Raw genomic sequence first — 13,692 nt, 5'->3', positions numbered from 1 at the left:
TGCTTTTCAAACGTTCAGAATGCACAAGTATCGAGGTCTGGTATTTCTCTTGTTAAACCCGACAACTTTCATCCTCTGTTTTTAGTTTCTACTCCAATCTCTTTTTAACGCCGTACTGCCTCGTCAAAGAATAACGAATTATCCTGCCACAGTTATGCTCGTGGGGACTACATTAGCTTTTAGGACTTCTTTTGTACATTAGATTGGTCTGCAATTCAAGATCATCCTGATTGTGATGCGCAGGTTGAGCGATTCACTGAGTTTGTCAAAAGCGGTATGGACAAGTTTATTCCAAGTTCAAGCCCAGCCGCTCAAAGTACCCCTATTGTTTCTCCACAGAACTTCGTACCGCGCTTAAATTAAAGGACCACGCCCACAGAAAGTTAACGAGCACTGGACTTGATAAATGGAAGGAGAAATTTCGCTCTAACCGAAAAATATGTAAAAGTCTATATGATCATGACAACCACTCCTATCTAGATTCCGTGGACAGCAGCATGAATTCCCAGCCTGCAAATTTTTGGAACTATATGCGGTCTCGTCAAAACAACTCATGTGATCGCATCAGTCTGGTTAATTCCTCTGGGGAACAGGTGCATGACGTCGCCAAATATTTTGCGCAGCAATGTAGCGCTACATACGGCCAGCGCGATGAGACTGTAATGAGCGTTCTGTTAAACCATGTAGAAGGCCGAAGCCTTATACTATTAGACGAAAAGCTGGTTCTTGAGAGCCTAAAGCGCATGAGACCATCTTTGTCCGTGGCCCTGACGGAATAGGTCCAGCCATTGTTAAAACCTATGGCAGTATTTTTGTACCTGTTCTAACTCATATATTCTATATTTGTCTAAAAACAAACGTCTTCCCTCGCACGTGGAAAATCTCTCGAGGGCGTCCAATTTAAAAAACATGCCCGACGTCTGACGCAACAAAATATAGGGCTGTTTCTCTCCTTTGTGCATGCTCCAAGCTGTTTGAGACAGCGCTTCACATAGTCTTATCAAGTTCTTTACAAAACGTCCTTACACATAACCAGCATAGTTTTATATTGAGAAAGTCGACAACAACATACCTCGCCTGCTTCATGGAGCAGACCTCCGCAGTAGTTTCAGAGAGGGGCCAGTTGGACGTTGTATACTGCTACCCGAGCAAGGCATTCAATGTTGTCTGCACTCGTTGTTACTTATTTACTTTTACTGTCTGGCATTGATGCACCACTCGTGGCATTGTTGTGGAGTTATCTACACAATCGGTTTTGTTATGTGAGTGTTCACGGCAAGAAGTCAGCTATGTACAGGACAACAAGTGGCGTGCCCCAAGGCCCTGTGTTGGGCCCTCTGTTGTTTTCTATTTTTATAAACGATTTCTCAGCTGCAATCAAGAAGTCTTCGTAACTAATCTATGCTGGCGACCTCAAAATATTCAAACGTATTCAGTCTGCTCAGGACTGTGTTTCCCTAAACAAAGATGTGTCCTCGTTCTCTAAATGGTGTTCAGAGAATAGATTAAATCTTAATCCAAAGAAAACAAAGGTTATCTCTTATAGCCGAAAAAAAAACCTCCTTTACTTTCCTTACACCATTGACGGCGGCCCCCTGTCGAGAGTTGACGGTATCAGAGACCTTGCAGTGCTCTTTGACAACGCATTAACTTTCTCGCCCCATGTCGATCAACTTACTCGGCGGGCTCTTCGCTCTCTTGGTGCTGTATGCAGATTTTCCCGAAACTTTCGGTGTCCTTATTCATTCCTTAAACTATTCAAAACACTTTGTATTCAACAACTAAAATATGCCTCTGTCGTGTGGAATGAAGCCTGTCATTCTAACAGCAAACGTATAGAGCGTGTTCAGACCAAATTTCTATCAATATACAGGTATCGTGTTTCCTGTGGGCCTCCCGAGACTGCCTTAGCAGTATCCAGATTCCCATTACGTGTCTCTCTGAGTTGTCGGTGAACCCGCCTAGATCTTCTTTTTCCATATAAACTGCTTCATGGTATTATCACATGCAAGGAACTACTTGCACAAGTCAGCCTTCGTGTTTCGCAATAACAACATGGTTTACGCCCCTTTCCATAATGCTACCGCACTCAATACCCATTCCCCTCTCCAAAGAGTGCAGCGTCTCTAACTGTCGCTCTGGGAAACTTGATATATTTCAACGTGCCCTTCGGGAGTTTTTGACTGGGTGGTTATTTGTGATACAAAGATTTCTCTTCTTTTCGGCACAGTTTTTTAAGGTTTTTTTAATATCATTTTTGTGTGCAATGTCTTCATAGTTCTTGTTTCCCGTTTGTAATTCCAATATATTCTTGACTTTGTGGCTGTAAAATTGCTTCATTGACTTGTCATATATTACAGTGTGCTACTTGCCTTCCATCGCAGCCGATTTATTTTGCCGCGAGGAGCCCTAGTGATGTGTCTGGTACTTTCTATCTTATGTTGCTGTAATTTCATAAATCAGTTCCTGTATTTTGTTTCATACATTCATGTTTAATTGAAGCTTTGTGTTTTCGCCTATATCTGCGAGTATGTTTTTATGTCTGTTTGCTTCCCCCAATGGCTGTAACCATTGTACCACATACTTTTGCCATTGATCCACCATTACATTTTCTTAATGGTATAATTTTTGTTGAAATACCTTTTTATTATAGTTAGGGTTTTGTTGCTCTTTTTTTTTACTCGTCCTTCTCGTTGACTGTTGATATTGTGAATTTCTGCTGTTTATTAGTACCGCATTTTGTCTTCCTAAGTGGGCCAGAACCGAGGCCTCGGCTGTTCCTTGGCACTCAATTAAACCTTGATTATTTGAATATTTGATTTTGTGTTTAAGTTTAGGGGTTTAGGTGGCCCGGGCAGGGCATGGTAACAAATGGTTCTATAACTTATCACTTTATGTGAACAGCTACAAATATTTCCTGTACTTTGTTTCATATCTTTTTGTGTAATTGATGCTTCATCCGATTGCTATGGTCATTGTACGAGGTGTTTTTGCAATGTACCCTAAATTACACTCTCAATTAGTCGTATGATATAGTTTGGATGCCACTTTTATTTTCTCTCTGTGGTATTCCAGTTTATTGTTTTTGCTGCAACCACATTTTTTCCTGGCATTGTATGTGTTATCCGCTGATGTATTTCAATGCGGCATTTTTTTATTTTCTCAGTACGCCAGCACCAAGGGTTCGGCTGTTCCTGGGCACTTTAATAAAAGATGATTCAATGATTGATTGATTCATTGGTTATTATTATTGATAATATTACTCCGGGGACTATTTTGCCGAAAATTTAAATGTTTCCCACAGTGACCTAGGCTGTACAAAAGCTAAACGTTTTGGTGGGGGTGTTCTCATCGCTGTGGATCATTCTTTTACTTCCTTATGGCGCATTAATGTCGAAAGTGTGGGTGAATCTGTCTGGGTGAAATATTGCTGCCCAGGTGAACAAAATATATTACTTTCTACATTTCACTTTTCTCCAAATCTTCATTCACATGAGTATAATCAATCAATCAATCAATCAACCTTTCTTTTCTGTGCCCAGGCACAACTGTAAGGTCTTGGTCCTGGCACACCATATACAAGAAAATTATAAAAGAAACGTAAAACAGCACGACACAACTTAGAAAAGCCTAGATATGACATAAACAATAAAGTAAAAATGCTTACAGAAATCTCGGAAAAAAAGCAAAACAAAAACAGTGTTGCAAGCTATGGTACTCGGCCAGCGAAACGTTCAAGGCACATGAGAACAAAAATCCAACAAAATGTACAGTGCAGATGATAGAGACAGAGTGTACATAGAAAACTAGAGGTTAGATGTTTGAAAAGTTATATTGCAATAAAGCATTACCGTAAAACGAACGATGCCTTTGCAATGTCCTATTTGTCGAGACACACAACAAACAGCAACAACATTGACAGAACAATAGCGAAAAAACAATGGCAAGAGTTAGAAATAAATGATCAGACCAACAAATCGCTTAGATAATAAAAATCACGAATGAATCAACCAAATAATTGTTGATTAGTGTGTTCAGGAACTATGCGCTGGTGCGGAAAGTAAAGTGCATATCTTAGAAAAATATAAAAAATAGCCTTGTATAGTTTGAACGAGAATGAGACACTTTGAGATACACACACACCTACACACACTTGACCCTAGCAGATATGCAAACAATGCATTGCAATCACTGCATAGCAACACGGCACTGCTGACTGCTCTGGAGACTACAAGTGTAAGACAACAAGACCTGATTGAAACTCTGTACACTGAAACATGTACACCGGAAAAAGATTTTTGCTAAAGATCACGCCACAATGAAGGCATAAAACTTAGTTAAACAAGAAAATATCTAAACAATTAGCATACATACATAGTTAACCTAACACCGGCAGCATAAAGTGTGGGAATGGAAGTTACATACTTGGGCAAGCTAACTACTCCTGGTTTGTCAAGCTACGTAGTTTCTTACAAAAAGCTGGGAAGGGACGATGGAATAAGTCCAAAATACTTATCAGTCAATCAAACAATCAATCAATTATTTTTTAATTAAGTGCCCGGGAACAGACGAAGCCTTCGTGCTGGCGCACTGAGAGGAAAAAAAGACCGTATTGAAATATATCAGTGGCTGACATATAAACAGCCCGTAAAAAAGGTGGCTGAGTGAAGAACAATGAAAAACTGGACATACTACAGAGAATAAAATAAAAGTGGTATCCAAAACATTACAGGACTAACCGACACAAAAACACATCGTACAATGACCATGGCAATAGGATGAAGCATCAATTACACAAAAATGTAATAAACAAAGTGCAGAAAATATTTCTAACTATTCACAGAAAGTGATAAGTTACAGAAAATTATGTTATGGTGGCCTGCCCGGGCCACTTAAAATATGTATGGACAGTTGAATACAGAAATGTGTCATAGTACATACGATTGCGCCGGCCTCACCAACATCATATACGAACAAATCAGAACAAACTGTGTGAGAACAACGCACACATCAGGAAAATAACTGAACAACACGAGTACTGTTCAAATAAAGTTAGCGCGCCACGCAATGATAATATTAATAATTATACTAATCAATAAATCAATCAATCATGTTTGTTTATGAGCCCAGGAACAGCCAGAGGCCTGAGTGCTGGCGCACGGGTAGTTATACGAAAACAAAATACAAGAAACATATAGCAAGAAACAAACAAGCGACAAGACACACACAAATGGAAGTAGTAGAAATGACAGAAATAAAGCACAGGTGGAGTCTGGGTACACGTAAAAAAAAGAAGATGCCTATGTTTCTTTGCTTGTTGTAAAGGCCACACTACAGGCAGAGCAACAAAGTTTGACAGTTATACAACAAAAACAATGGCAAGAGTGTAGAGACAAATGATAAGACTAACAAATGACAGTAAACAGTTTCAAAAATAGGCAACTATCAGTTGGATAGACAGTACCGCAGAGAAACCAAATTCGAGAAAAAAAGAACGACAGACATATCATAGGTGTTTAACATACTGTATTCAACAGCGCTGTACGGTAAATTGTAACGGATTTCTGAAAGGTGTCACGGCGTTCAAAGCAGCGGTTGTAACAATTCTCTATTCTGCGCATAGGAGAATGATTGGAGTTGCGCGCAGCGGTCAAGAATGGGCGATGCGACCTTGTGGGCCTTTGTGGTACACTATACTCTAAACAGTTAAGCAGGTCGGCGCAAGAAAGGTCACCATGAACAATTTTGTGAAGAAATCTAAGGTCTGCACGCATACGTCTGCAGTTCAAGGAAGGGATGGAAAGGACTATGGGTAAGTCAAAATCAGGATGAAAACTGATTGTGATGACGGTGCTTAATTATGGATAAAAACTTCTTCTGCACACGTTCTATTATTCACTTCTAGATTTGGAGATGCCGTTCCAGGCAACAGAAGCATAATCTAACTGTGGTATACATATTGCATTATATAGCATTAGAAATGGGTCTGGAGAAGAGAATTTCTTTGTAATCCGACACACATTTCCAAGACTTCGGAGTGCTCGCCGGGTGATGAGCCTAATATGAGGAGAAAAAGAGAGGGTACTGTGGAAAAGCACCCCCAGGTCCCTAATCTCCTCACCCCTTTGCAGAGGAGCTCCCCCAATACTGTAGGAAAACAGCAGACGGTGGATTTTCCGGCTGTAGGTAACAACCTTTGTTTTAGTGGGGTTTAAAATAAGGCAGTATTTCCTGCACCAGACCGATAATTCCGACACATCCCTCTGCAAGGCACAGGAGTCCTGAACACCGCTAATGTGCCTAAATAGTTTGACATCATCAGCACAGAGAAGAAAAGAAGAGTTTGTTAACACTGTTGACAGATCATTGATCAAGACAGAAAACAAAAATAGACCCAGCAGGGAACCATGGGGTACACCACTTGTTGCAGGGTAAACACTGGACTTTTTGTAGTTAACATCTACATAAAAGGACCGGTGAAGGAGATAGTTGGACAACCAGGCAACAAAGCTTGCGTCTACACCGGACTTAGCAAGCTTGTTAATTAATAACTGATGGTTCCCCACATGAAATGCCTTACTTAGGTCGAAATAAATAACGTCCAACTGGCTGTTTTCACAAACTGCAGCCGAAGCCTGTGTTATAAAGCTTGCAAGATTTGTGACCGTTGATCGACCCGAGAAAAAGCCGTCCTGATTTGGTATCACAACTTTCTTGACGCAGGCAGCAAGAACTTTGTGCAGAGCTGACTCAAAGTGTTTTGAGGCGACAGAAAGGAGTGAGATCGGGCGATAGCTAGAAACGGCTGACATATCACCAGAGGTAAATATTGGAAAAATTCGATCGATCTTTCATGCACGAGGAGATTTACCTAAAAGTAAGCAGTCAACATAAATAGAAGTTAAGACAGGCACAAAAATGTTGCCGTAAGTCTTCATGAGGGCTGCCGGAATTCCATCTGCAAAACAGCAAAATGATCGTTTCATCCGTTGAAGGCTATCATTGACAATTTTTCCATCGAGCATAAGTGTGTTAAAATTAGAGTTATTAAACGATAGGTGTTCGGCCTTGCCATCAGGCAGTTGAAAGACAGAAAGAAAGTACTGAGCAAAACTGGTGGCAACATCCTCAACCTCTTCACCATGGGAATTAGGCAGGGTAATGTGTTCTTTAGACGCCTTAGAACGGCCGCATTACATACCTCCAGAATTCAGCCGGTTTCTGAGACGCAGCAGCCTCTAACGATTGTATGTAGAGCTGGTGGTCATGCCGGTAGAGGGATTTACAAAGTGAGCGATAGCGAATAAACTCCGCTTTCCACTTGTCAAGACCAGAATGCTTTGCCTTTTTGTGGGCGCTGTCATTATTTTAAGTGAACTTCGAAGTTCTTTAAAAAAAGTGGGGAATTTTGGAAGGAACAGGCTTATAACAAGGGATGTACTTTCTATGCCACTTCTGACGATTTGGGTAAAACCTCGAACCTGTTCGTCAACATCATTGACATCCAAAACACTAGACCATTCAGCAGATCAATAAAAGTGATACAGCCCAGAATAATCTCCACGCTTTAAAGCATATCTCGGGACTGCACTATTGTCAACACCGTCAGAGCGATGCTGGGTCGCAACCGAGACAGAGACAATAAGAGGGGGGTGAAACTTCGGGGTGCACAATGGATATTTCACAGGCACACACTTGTACGTTTTTTAAGTTTGAGAAGCACACATCTAGAACATTACCACAAGAGTTTTCTATGCGGCAAAACTGCTGCATGGAAGTGAACGATTGAAAATCTAATAGCATGCTGCATTTCTGCGCTGCCTAATGGTTTTAGTGCTCAAAGGAAAGACTGTTCCAGAGAATACCTGGGGCGTTGAAGTCCCCTAGTATAATGAGCTTATGGTTGGAGTGTGTATTTGAGACATTTTCTATGGATGTGAGTGTTCGAATAAATTCATAAGGTAATACATCCGGGGATAGATAGAATGCACCGATGAGTAGCGCATAATAATAATAATACTCATAACAATTATCAATCAATCAATCATTCAATCAATCAATCAATCAATCAATCATTTATTTAACGTGCCGAGGAACAACCGAGAGGTCTTGATGATGGCGCACAAAAAAAGAAACAAAAAAACTAAGAAAAACACAATAGAACAAGATGACTGTTCAGAAGAAAACTATCAGAGACACTATGCGCACAGAAATAATAGGACGACAGGACAAAAGTAGATTAACACAGTATGAGAAATAGCTAATGATAATGAAGAAAAGTGAGATAATATACATACATACATACATACATATACATACACACACATACATACATATATACAAACATGCATACATACAGACATACATACATACATACAACATGCGCCAGATAAACTAAAAGAGAATGATAGAAGAAATTGCACATGTGAATTTATCTTATAACGGTAGAAACCTTGGAGGAAAACGATAACTGTGACCATCAAAAACATCAAGGTCAAGAAAATAAAAATTATAAAGACTTTGTATCCTGTTGAGGGTTGAGTGCTGAGAGAGACGGGTAGTTACAAGAAACGGCCTGCTCACTTTTGTTTGCTTAAGCGGAATCCGAAAATTAATACTATTGAGCAGTATAGGACAGGATATAGTACCGTGAACGAGCTTGAAAAGAAAGAAGAGATCAGCGCGATTTCGCCGGCAGCGAAGTGAAGGCAGTGACAAAAGTTTAACGGTGTTAGAACACGAGCCAGAGTCATTTTTAGCGAAGCGATGGTTGTAAACGCTAAGAAATTTTTTTCTGGATACGCTCAACTACGTTATTTAAGGAATTAAAAATTCCATTCCAGATCACCGATGCATACTGAAGTTGAGGAAGACATATCGCGGTGTCCAATTTGCGGAGTGGCATAGGAGAATTGAATTCTCTCGTTATTCTACAAACACAGCCGAGAGAACGAAGACCCCGCATAGCAACACGCTTAGTATGAGCTGAAAAATTGAAGATGCTATCAAAGAGAATGCAGAGATCATTGATCTCACAAACTCTATATAAAAACACAGAATTGACAGAGTATAAAACAGATACGCTAGATGATTTGCGAGTTAAACTCATGACTTTTGTCTTTGAAATATTTAAAGAAAGGTTATTGTTTTTCCACCATTCTGAAAAAGAACACAAATCAGACTGCAACCTGCGACAGTCGTTAAGTGAATGAATTTCCCTAAATATCTTATATCATCGGCATACAGAAGGAAAGAAGAATTGCGAATGGCTCTTCACTTTTGTTAGACCGTTTGCGTACATAGTTCCAGAACTCGGCCGGCCTGTCAGAGGCGCTTTTTTCTAAGTGTGCAATATGTGAACTGTGATCCCATTCATATAGGCGTTTACAGAGAGTTCGAAAATATCGGAAATCTTCCTTGCTTTCAAGAGATGGAGTGCTTTTGAGCTTTCTGTTTGCGCGATTTAAAGCACCTAGAAGTTCAGACGAGAGCCAGGGGGGATATTTATGGAGGTAAGGAGTTTATTGTGGAATATATTTTTGCATACTGCATAAGATAGGTTCCGTAAGCTGATCTACTTGATCATAAACATTGGTTTTTTTCAGTTACCATTGACCAGTCAATAGAGGATAAGTCACGGTGTAAGCCAATGTAGTCACCCTTTTTTGGGCGATTTGTTGATGTTATTTTGAAAGCTCTGTTTTTCCCTGACAGAGAGAGTGCTATTTTAAGTGGTGGGTGAAATTTATCGGGACGAACAAAAAAAACGTCAGAGAGTGACACTTCAATAAGCTGATTGTTCGAAATACACAGGTCTGTATGTTACCGCAAGGGTTGGCAATAGAAATATGTTGTTGAAGGAAAATAAAAGCAAGAAAATAAAATAGCAGGCCACACTTATTCTCTATTTATTGTTGGTAATAAGAATATTTAAGTGTTCTCCAGTCGATACCAGGGGTATTAAAATCTCCAATAACAACAATCCTGTGCTTCCTATGTGAAGCTATGACATTTCCAATGGAAGAGAGGATGTCATTAAAAGAGATTGAGGTAATGCTAGGCGGAACATAGAAGGACCCAATCAACAAATTTTCGCAGCTATCAAGGCTAATTTCGACCCATATTGATTCAGGAACAGTTTTATTGTCACTTCGGCGAACAGATATCAGAGAATTATCTACAGCCGTATGTACGCCACTAACTTTTTGTTTGGTTGCACTGAAGTCACGATCACTGCGGAAGGTGTTGTAACTTGATGGAAAATAGTCTGATGAGGGAATCTCATTGCACATCCAAGTTTCGCTAATCACAATGACAGGAAACGAAGACGAAATAACATTCGCGAAAAATTCAGTTGGCTTAGTTCGTAGACAACGAGCGTTTTGGTAAAAGTAATAATAATATATTATTATTATTATAATAAAAATATTCAATCAATCAATCAATTACACTTTATTTTCGATGCCCAGAAACAACCCTACGGTCTTGGTGCTGGTACACCATACAAAAAAAACACTCTAAAATAAGACGACACAACACACAAAAACAACCTGTATGACATAAACAATAGAGCAAAAATAGTTACAGAAATCTTAGAAAGCAAAAAAAAGAAAAAGCGAGAAAAAAAGAACAGAAAGTCAAAAAGGAAAAGACAGGCTTGGTGTTGCAAGCCATGACACTCGGCCAGCGAAACGTGCAATAGATTTGAAAAATGGGAACTATACAAGCAAATATTGGATGAACATGACATAGAGTATACGTATAAATCCAAGGTTTTCTAACAACATGTTAGGAAGTTCCACAACAAAATAAGAGAAAGAAAAAGCTTCAGCGTTACCAATACTGACACTAAAACTTACAGATATTCAAGCAACACGAAACAAGAAAAACTGAAAAACAAGCAAGAATACAGTTTACATATAACAAATACGGTACATAAATTTCGAATGACATAAAGGAGTTAAGCTACAACAGCTTTCAACTCATTAGAGAACATAATAAAAGAGCTCTGGAATATATCAAGACGAACGGAATATTCATTATATGAGCATTGTATTCAGCTGATGGACGAGCGTCGGCGATTTAAAGCAGCTGGTCTGAAAGCTGGAAATTTCCTGAAAAGTTTATTTGGTAAATTGACATTGATAAGTGTAACCAAATCATCACCCAAAGTATTACCATGAAGAAGTTTAGAGAGAAAGATAATATCAGCTCGTGTTCGTCGACCCCAAAGGGAAGGAAGCTTCACAAAAAAGACATGATGCCGTTTGCGTCTTCTTGCACATGACGGAAGCGGTGCTTAACGATAGAAAAGAACTTATTTTTAACTCTTTCGATACGGTCACTGTTGGACTTGCAAGTTCCATTCCAAACAACAGACCCGTATTGGAGAAGAGGTAAGCAGAGTGCCGAATACAACTTTAAGAAAGGGAGCGGACCTTTAAACTCTCAAGAATACCTGCAAACAGCACCCAGACATCGAAGAGAGCGCCGGGTAATTGGTGTAATGTGGGAAGAGAAAGTCAGAGAAGAATCCAAGAGTACTGCCAAGTCCCGTATTTCGGTCACTCTCGGCAATGCAGTGCCTGCAATTCTACAAGAGTATTGCAGCTGTTGAGTTTTTCTAAATAGGAAACCAATTTATTTTTTGAAGGGTTCAAAATAAGGTCGTTGTTGGTGCACCAACGATGGAATGACACAATACCAGCCTGAAGAGAATTACAGTCCTGAACACTACGCACTTCTCTAAAGATTTTTATATCATCTGCATACAACAAAAAAGAAGAGTTTTGAATGGCAGAAGCAACATCGTTAATGAAAATGGGAAAAAGAAGAGGACCCAGAACGGATCCTTGTAGTACACCACTGGTTGCTTTGTACCTAAATGATGTTTGACCGCTAACACTTACATAGCAATATCGCTCCTTGAGATAGCAACGTATAATAATAATAATTATTATTATAATATAATATAATAATAATAATACTGTATCCGTACCTTGTGAAAAGTGTGCCACTGCCGCGTGTATTGAAAATATCTGACCTTGGAGTGGTTTTTGACAGTGCGTTAAACTTTTCTGCTCATGTGGATTCTATTTCTAAGCGCGCCCTTCGCCGCTTGGGGTTTGTCTGTAGAATATCAAGACAATTCAGCAAGCCTGCCTCACTACTTAAGCTTTATTTCTCTGTTGTCTGCCCTGTTTGAGAACATGCTTCGGTCGCTTGGAACAGTACGTGAGAGTCGAGCAGTAATACACTTCACAAAGTGAAAAATAAGTTCATATCTATCTACAAACATCGTTTCTCTCGCCACAGTTGCAATGGTTGACTTTTTCATTTCTCATCCTCTCCAAAGTTTGAAGGCAAGACAAACCAGAGCTGACCTTATTTTTTAATAAAATCTTGTACACGGGATTATTTCCTGTTCGGAGTTGCTTGCAAATATAAATCTTATAGTACAGTGGAAACTTACCCGTAAGTCTCCTATACTTTGTACCCGTAAGCCATGCAATCAACACTGCCCATTGCACCGCCTTCAAGAAACATACAATCTCTACTCCGTTAATATTGACCTGTTTCATACACCCCTTCAGTCTTAAATGATTGACCTCCTGATTTCTGTCTCTCCCTGACTTGGCTCTGACCAGTTTGAATTCTATTTTCATTGCTCTATTTCCGTTCAATCATGCTCTCGTTTGTTAGCGTTCATACTCATTGTTATCGGCCCGTTTGTATTGTAAAATTTTTATGACACTGTGTTTATCGTTTCGTTATTGTTCCAACTTTAGTGTACCGAAATCGTTGATTTTGTTAAATGGCCTTTATTCTTCATTCTAGTTTTTTTCTTCGCTTGTATTTTGTTGTTTTTCTCACGCGTGGATTTAATTGTGTCGTCGTCCGTCTTTTTCTGAAGTGCGCCAGAACAAAGGCTACGGCTGTACCTGGGCAGTATAATAAAGAGATTGATTGATTGATAGATTCATATCTTTATAATTATTGATGTTAATATTTTTATCGTTATAATTATATTATTTTTATTATGGTTTTATGATTACAAAAAATTTTGATTATTATAATTATAATTTCATCAAGCGGCATTGGCACCGCATGATGTCGCCAAGTAAGGATAAGTGTCTCCTGAAGTGCCTTGCTTTCTTCGTTAGGCACGATTTTTTGTCGATGTTCTGCGTTTAAACGCCGTGAGCACACAATGTGCATTGTTCTTCTCGACGAGGAACTGCAGTGTTTGACCTCTGGTAAGCAGCCGTTCGTGTGCAATCTCTGTGTGGCAGCGGCGTAACCCGCTACGCATAGGGACCGCGGTTAGGACACTGGCGAAGGCAGCCGGCCAGCGAATATTCCAACTGAACGAGTGGCGTCCCCTGTCGAAGGAAGCTTCGTCCCTTCTGCGGACTTTTGCGCAGAGGTCGCTGCCTTGAGGAGGAATCGTCTGTTTGAAGCCGGCGCCAGCCTTTTTTTCGCGGCGATGTATTCACGGAGCTGCGCGAAGAGAACCAGCTTTTGCGACGGGGCAATATGTCTGAGCTTGCCCAGCAGTCTGCAAGCGTCGCTTCCCTGCTTGAGGATGTTCGCTGCCTACGAGGGGAGCTCGCCAGTCCTCCGCCTTCCCCGCCTGCTTCCCCGAAGCCTGCTAACCTTGCAACGCTATGGTTGACGTCACCGCACTCCGGC

This window comes from Haemaphysalis longicornis, unplaced genomic scaffold, assembly GCF_048455015.1.
Source record: "Haemaphysalis longicornis isolate Haplotype H1 unplaced genomic scaffold, Haemaphysalis longicornis Haplotype H1 scaffold_11, whole genome shotgun sequence".
Lineage (NCBI taxonomy): Eukaryota > Metazoa > Arthropoda > Arachnida > Ixodida > Ixodidae > Haemaphysalis > Haemaphysalis longicornis.
This window is presented reverse-complemented; position numbering follows the sequence as displayed.